Below are 8,307 nucleotides of genomic sequence, written 5' to 3' on the forward strand. Positions count from 1 at the left end.
GTGAAAGCAGGTGGCGAGGATGACATTAGATATCTGGAGAGGGATATCGACAGGTTAAGCAAATGAGTGAAAGCTTGGCAGATGGGAAAATGAGGTAATGCAGTTTGTCAGGAGGTGAAGAACTGAATATTAAATGGAGAAAAGTTTAGAAGAGAGGGATTTGGAATCACGTCCACGAATCTCTTCATCCAATTTCAGTGAGTAATAGGGAGACAAATGGGAGGTTGGCCTTTTCAATAGCGTATAAATATAGGAAGGTTATAGTGAACCTATTTAAGGCCTTAGTCAGGCCACAACTGAATACTGTGAACAGTTTAGGGCCCTTTACCTGAGGAAAGATATAATTGGCATTGGAGGCAGTCCAGAGAAAGTTGACCATGATGATATCAGGGATGGAAAGAATGTCTTAAGAGGAGAACTGAATAGGTTGGGCCTGTGCTTATTAGAAGTTTGAAGAATTAGAGGTAACCTTATTGTCACGTACAAGATTCTGAGGAGACTTGACAGGCTAGATGTGGAAAAGTGGGTGAGTTGGGACCAGAGGAAGTAACCTCCAAATAAGAGATTGCATGTTTAGGACAGATAGGAATTTCTCCTGAGGGCAGTAAATCTGTGGAACTTGATACTACAGAGGGCTGTTGAGCCTGGGTTGTTATTTGCATTCAAGGCTGAGATAGTTGGTTTTTTAAAATCAGTAAGTGAATTGAGGATTATGGGACAATGGCAGGAAAGTGGAGTAAATATTTACCAGAATAATCGTGATGTGAATAAATGGCAGAGTTAACTCAATGGGCTGAATTGAATAGTAATTAGTAATGAGGAAAAGGATACAACTGGCAATTAGAGACCAGTCAGTGTTGGGAAGCCTCGAGATTGTAGGGAGTTGGTGGCATTTGGGTATTGTTACTGGATTTAACATGTGGAGTTTCAAATTGATGCTGCTATGGCCCCGATGCAATTTGAAATCAATTTATGTATCTGGAATATAAAGCTTATTGCTGCTTTGGTACTTAAGAAAATTGATAAGATCACCAATCTTGTTCACTAATAACATTTTTTTAAGGAAGGAAATCTTCAGTCCTTTCCCAGTTTGGTGAATGTGTCACTCTTGATCCAAAGTCATGTGGTTGACTCTTAACAGCCCTCTGAATTGGCACTTGGTTTGTTTGGGAGACAAAGTGTCACGTTCCATGAATGAATAAAGAAAAATATTCAGGACAAGATTGTCAATGTCACTGTCAGTGACGGGAAGATTGTGATCTAGTGATACTGGTTAAGTAGCCCAGAGATCTGTCTTCTGAGAACAAAAATTAAAATCCCATCATGGATGCTAGTGGACTTTATTTTCAATGAATAAAAAGATCTGGAAGTGAGAGTTTGTCTCAGTCCTGGCAACTAGGAAACCATTATTGGCTAAGACAATGAATTGCAGATGTTGGAGATCAGCAACAAAAGGCACAATTGCTGGGGAAACACAGCAGGTCTGGCAGCATCTGTGGAAAGAAAACAGTTAATGTTTTGAATCCAGCCTAATTTTGAAGAGCCACCGGACTCAAAACAGTAACACTGTCGTCTCCTCAAAGATGCAGCCATAACTGTTGCTTTTGTCCAGTCATTACTGATTGTCGTCAAAGTGTTCTTTTAGGGAGAGAAATCCACCATTCACAACCCTACACACGTGTGCACACGCTCACATCATGTGACTCCAGACCTACTACAATGTGGTTGACACTCAATTGCCTTCTAGCATGCAGCCAATTGCTCGGTCCAAAGGCCACGAGGAATAGTGAGCAAATGTTGGACGTGCTAGCAACAATCCCATCCCTCAAAATATTTTCATATATATTAGAAAGCATAGGTTAATGAAGGACAGCCAAAACAAACTGCTATGGGAAAATCATGCCCAACTATCTTGATTTGCTTGTAGTTATAAATATTGTTTTAAAATCCTCTTCAGAGAGGACATTGGTTTCATCATTGTTGCAATACTGCATGCAATTCTGTGCTTTCTGCTACAGGAAGGGTGTTGTGAAACTTGAAAGAGTTCAGAAAACATTGACAAGGATGCTGCCAGGGTTGGAGGGTTGAGCTACAGGAAGAGGCTGAATAGACTGGGGCTATTTTTCCTGGAGCTTTGGAGGCTGAGGAGTGACATTGCAGACATTTATAAAATCATGAGGGGCATGGGTAGGGTAAATAGGCAAGGTCTTTTCTCTTGGGGTGGGGGAGTCCCAAATTAGAGGTCATAGGTTTAAGGTTAATGGCAAATGGAGTTTAATATAGATAAGTGTGAGGTCTTACATTTTGTATAGGCAAATCAAGGTAAGAATTTCATGGTGAATGGCAGGACCTTAAGGAGTGTAGTGGAACAGAGGGATCTTGGAGTACAGGTTCACAGTTCTCTGAAAATGGAGTCATAGGTAGAATTTTTTTGGCACACTGGCCTTCATCAGTCATGGCATTCAGTATAAAATACCAAATGCTTGCTTTCATCAGTCAGAGCACTGAGTACAGGATTTGGGATGAATTGTTGCAGCTGTCACAGATTCCACACAACAACACAAGATGGGACCCTGCCCTCCCCTGACTGACCGTCCCTTTGCATATCAGGGGGAAGACCGCCTTTAATTGTGATGATCAGGAAACATGCCATATTCAAAAAAAGGGCTGTGTTCACAAATATTTGGACAGAGGAAGGAAGTTGCAGTCTGGGTGAAGATCAATCTTCATCCAGAGAGAGAGGAAGAGCAGCAGCAGCTTCAGAAGTTCATGGTCCAACTTCTGAAAAGACCTTGTCTGATTTGCAGTTGTTTCTGGGCTTGTAATATCGTACTGCAGCATATTGTAGATCTTCATTAAGAGTGTCAATACCGCACTACAGAGGTCCATTTAGCAACTTGAGTCCATATGAACTCTTCGTGGAGGTATGCAGTCTGCCCCATAACCGTGTTGGTTTACAGTTACATATAGATCCACACAAAGATCTTTGGGATTGAGAGGAAAGAATGTTCCACAGTAACTAGAGTTACGTTCAGATTTTCTATCATGGACTGACTGTGATGACCTTTGCAATCACTTCACAGGAATATTACAAGAGAAGAATTTGGCGGCAGAAATCTCAGACCAAACCTCACATCAAAGTCTGACAGTCACTTGATTCACAAGGACGTGGATATTCATGGCCTTGAAAACAAAGGGGAGAAGGTCTGTCTGCTTTGTTAGGTTTTAAACGTCAGTGTGACAGGAAACTCAGAGTCTCACATACCCATACACCAGAGTAGTGACTGTAACATGCTTTACAGTCTGAATGAGAGTGTTCCAATTATCAGATGGTTCACCAGTAACACCACACACAGGCTGTGAGCGTGAGCGAGTTTTCAACTGATTGTTAAGGTCTGAGACAGATGAGGGCACCTGCACCATGGAGAAACCGTGGAAATGTGGAGAGTGTGGGAATGGTTTCCCTTCGCCATCTGCGCTGGAGATTCATCGGCGTTTGCACACAAGGCAGCGGCTGTTCACCTGCACTCAGTGCAGGAAAGGCTTCACTCAGTTACACTCCCTCCTGGCCCACCAGTGTGTCCACACCAGCAAGAACCCGTTCATCTGCCCCATGTGTGGGCAGGGCTTCACCAGTCACACCACCTGCTGCCGCACCAGCGGATCCACACTGGGGAGAAGAAGCCGTTCACCTGTCCCGTGTGGAGCAACGACTTGTGCGATTCCTCCACCCTGCACAAACACCAGCGCATCCACACCAAGGAGCGGCCGTTCACCTGTCCAGTGTGTGGGAAGGGCTTCACCCAGTCATGCAACTTGGGGAGACACCAGCAACTTCACAAGTGAGATGGCACAGGGATTCGGGTTGGATTCTGCTGTTACCATTGCTGAGAGTCACATCTTGAACCCTGTTTAGTGGGTGAAGTGGGAGGAGTAAGGGGTTCCTTTATGCTGACTGGCCGCGCTCTCACCCACTTTACTTCTAGTGGGGGCTGACGCTCTCTGAGCCTGGGATTGCACCTTCCCTACGGAAACAGTCCACAGAAGCGGCTGAAGTGCAGGTAGATCTGAAATAGATACATTTGTCTCTGTCCCATTGAGTCTCCAGCACAGTCGATCCAATTGGCCTCTGTCAGTGTTTATGCTCCACCTGAGCGTCCACCCACCCCTTCATCAGCAAACAGGTATCCCCTGCTTTTTGAAAGTTCACTTTACCCCCTACCCCACTCCCGCCCAAGCCTGTGCCAATTCTTAATCCTAACTTAGACCTTCTATTTATTGCTGATGCCTGGTTTCAGTCCCTGTATTCACCTCCCATTCATGTGTCTATCCAGATACACCGTAAGTGTTGCTAAAGTGCCTCTTTCCACTCCATCCACTGGCAGTGCATTCCAGGCATCCACCATCCAACTGTGTGAAAAATCTTCCCTTTCAATTCTCCCCCAGACTGTCCCCCTCTCACCTTGAACCTGTGCCCTCTTGTAGTTGACTTTTCCACCCTGGGGGGAAGCCTCTGAGTATCTTACTGACTATCTGGCCCAACACCAAACATCCAAAGAATAATCCACACAGACCCATTTCCCTATCCCTAATAGTCGACAATTACCCCTGAATAACGTACCTAACTTTCACATTCCTGAACACTGTGGCGCAATTTAAGCATAGACAATCCAACTTAACCTGCCAATCTCTGGGCAGTGGGTAATTTAGCATAGCCACTGCATCCTAACCTGCACATTTGGATTGTGAGAGGAAACCGGAGGAAAGCCATATCGACACAGGGAGAATGTGCAAACTCCACACAGACAGTCACCTGAGACTGAAATCGAACCAGTTTCCCTGGTGCTGTGAGGCATCAGTGCTCATGATTGAGCCACCATGCCGCCCCCGTCCAGCCAATCTGTGTGTCTCATCATTTTGTTGAGGTCATCCCTCTGCCTCCATCTTTACAGTGAAAATACTCCAGGTTTATCCCATCTCTTCTCATAATGAGACCTCCAGACCATGCAATGCCCTAGTGAACCTTCTCCATAGCCAGTATCCATATCCTTCCGGTAGTGTGGCAACCAGAACTGCACGCAATATTCTGAATGTGACCGGAATAAATAGCTCTAACATAACTCGCCAACTCTTACATTCAAGGCAAACGTGCTGTGTGCCTTCTTGATCACGTTACCCGCCTGTGTTGCCACTTTTGGAGATCTATATGGTCAGATCCCTCTGTATGCTAGTGCTTTAAAGTGGTCTGAAATTTATCGTACAATTCGTGTATTTCCTATGTATCTGTATCCAGCTTCACCTTAATTGTGTTCCGCTCTTTATCTCTTTTCCCCCATCCTCACCCCTCCACACATCAGCATATCATAAGACTATAGGAGCAGAAATTATGCCATTCAGCCCATTGAGCCTGCTCAACCATGGCTGATAAGTTTCTCAACCCCAATCTCCCCATAACCTTTGATCCTCTTGATACTCAAGAACCTTGTTATCCCATCTTAAATATATTCAATTATCTGGCCTCCAGAGCCTTCTGGGGCAGTGAATTCCATAGATACACCACTCTCTGTCTGAAGTTCTTCTTATCTCTGTTCTAAAAGGTCTTCCCTTTTCTTGAAGGCTGAGGAGGAGGCAGAGAGGAGCGTGGTATGCACCTGTAAACTCCAGAACTTCCCCAACTTCACGAGTCAACAATAACACTTTCTGGAGCAAGAAACGAAAGTGTGACACCACAGGAAGTGAAATTAGGCCATTCAGCCCATTGAGTCTGCTCCACCATTCACCCATTCTCGAGTATCAAGGGGCTCAAAGGTCACAGGGAGAATGGGGTTAAGAAACATATCAGCCATGATTGAATGGCAGAGCAGATTCAATAATATAAATGGCTTGTTAACCATCCCTGGGAAGGAGGAGGCAACACAATAAGTTGTTTCTTGGGACAGGTAAGATAATGTTATTAAATACTGGTGTGACAAAATGATAATTAATTCTGCCTGTAGAAGGAAAGCCCTGACATAGAGGGGTTAATTGCAGGGCAGGCTGTTTCAAACAGACAGCTAACCCTCAAGGATAAGAAGGTAAACTACAGACCTGAGGTCTCCAGCAATGTGAGGTGATGTTAGAGTCTTAAAAAAAAGTCACACCACAGATTTGAAATTGAGGAACTACCACCAAAATTCAACTCCAGAATGATACAGCAGCAGCAGTACTTAGAAGAATAATACTGCATCAAACCCCTGGACACTTCCAGAGATGGGCACTGTCGGTGGAAACCCAGTTAAATTTAGACATCAACTGGGTGATAGCCAAGTTTGGGGGGGGGGGTGAAGCTGAATGAACTTGAGAGGTTTTATTTGTGGTTGCTACGTGCAATAAAGTGCAAATCATTGTTTCAGCAGTTGATTATCTGTGCGGTTTCTGAGTAAGGAGCCAAATTAAGGTTATTCACCCACAACCACACAATGAGGCTGGGATTAATATTGACTCCATTGCATTCAAGAGAATGTCATCAATACTGTTATAAAGCGAAGGCTGAACCCACCCCCCCAACTCTCCAAGATCTCAAACCGAAACTTCCAAAGAGTGGCACATTGCCCTTTAATCTGTAAAGTCAGTGTGATAAGTGGTGTAACCTGCTGTAGTGTTAAAAGTAAATCCCTGACACTTTAAAATCAACAATCAGCAATTTATTTAACCAACTCTCACGATGAACAAATAATCGAAACTATTAACAAACTGAATAAATTCTTCTTAACTACTGAGTATTCTGGAATAAATCAAGATTCTTCTGGTATGCTGTTCCAATCAATACATGTCCCACTCAGATAACACAAAATAGAATTTAATCTCTCAGATTACAACCAGGTTATGTGTCTTCCGGAATATTCTGTGCCATCTTCTGTGGGGGATGCCTCCTCCGATTCCTCTGTCAGGAATGCCCTTCTCTATTTTTCTAAATGATGCTTTCTCTAATACACAGATGACTGAGAGCACCAATTCTTTATGATAGGATTGGTCCTGTTGTCAAAACTTTAGGATTTAAATTTAATAAGTTTTTGGTAGCCAATGGGGCTGATTTAAATTGATTGGTGAAATTGAACACCTGTTTTCTTGTCCTGCTAACTGTACAGCCCTTTGATACAAATGTTTCAGTTCAGGTGCTTTCTGTTGTGATGATGCTGCTCCTTTAAGAAGATTACGTTGTTGGTTTATTTTCAGGAGGGGTTGTAAAAGGCAGAGCTTCTCATTCGTCTAGGATTAAGGATTTCACTAATGGTTAACAGATACTGGCTAAGGCAACAATCAGGGAAAAGGGTTTGACATTTTATTTTCTAAAACACTTCTACAATGAAAGGGCAGTTGTCCCATTTTTTCCCCCTGGTTTGGGTTTTAGCAGGCAGTCTGTCTGAAGCTGCTGTAGGAAGAAATGTTTCCTGATTCAACAGATGTTTCTGGCTGACTCTGAAGCTTCAGGGAAAATAGTACCAGCGTATTCAGCCTCTCCCTGTAGCTCAAACCTTGCAGCCCTGGCAACATCCTTCCAAACCTTTTCTGAACCCTTTCAAGTTTCACAATGTCTTAAAAAGATGTCAACTTTGTTCGACTAATGTGGGAGAATTTTCTGCATTATGCGTTCTGTCTGAAAGAGCCCTCTCCTGTGCTGTGACAGAGCTGCAGTGACTTTCAAAAGCCTGACAAATGCTGTTATCAGTCAAGGATTCATTGGGAGAAGCTTCTCAATCACATCTGTAAATGGAGAAAGTGTTTTTAATAATGAGACATGAATAAAGTCTGCATTAATTTTTTGTTCTGAAGACTTACTCATACATCTCAAAACAGAGCTTATGAACTCGGTCACAAGAAGTCTACGGGAATATAAGACACCAATGCCTATTTCCTGACCAGGACCAACTTTGCACAGAAAACATGGGCATTTAAAACGAATGGCACCCCATTTATTTAAAGATCAGGTGAACTTATGAGGCACAGCATTGCCTTAGAAATGAGAGATCCTTGACACACACAGCCAAAATCATCACTGCCATTATTATCTAATCAGAATTTAGGCTGGGATGTTTTTCCACTGGAGCAGAGGAGGTTGAGAGGCAATATTTTCAAACCATGAGGGGTAGAGTTGGCTTAATGGTAGCTGTCTCTTCCCTAGGGGGAGGATTTCAAGACCAAGGACGCGTTTTTATGGTGAGAGGAGAAAGATGGAAGAAAAGATGTGGGGAAAATACTTACAGAGTGTAGTTCGCCTGGGGAAACAGCTGCCAGTGGAAGTGGTTGAAGCAGATACATGAACAACAT

General features: G+C 43.5%; 1 protein-coding gene across 1 annotated transcript in view; it reads left to right on the plus strand.

Moving 5' to 3' along the window:
- Positions 1-8,307, plus strand: part of LOC140460045 (uncharacterized) — a 911,064-nt gene that overhangs the window by 722,625 nt on the left and 180,132 nt on the right. The window lies entirely within an intron of this gene.

This window comes from Chiloscyllium punctatum, chromosome 36 (genome assembly GCF_047496795.1).
Source record: "Chiloscyllium punctatum isolate Juve2018m chromosome 36, sChiPun1.3, whole genome shotgun sequence".
NCBI classification, from domain to species: Eukaryota; Metazoa; Chordata; class Chondrichthyes; order Orectolobiformes; family Hemiscylliidae; genus Chiloscyllium; species Chiloscyllium punctatum.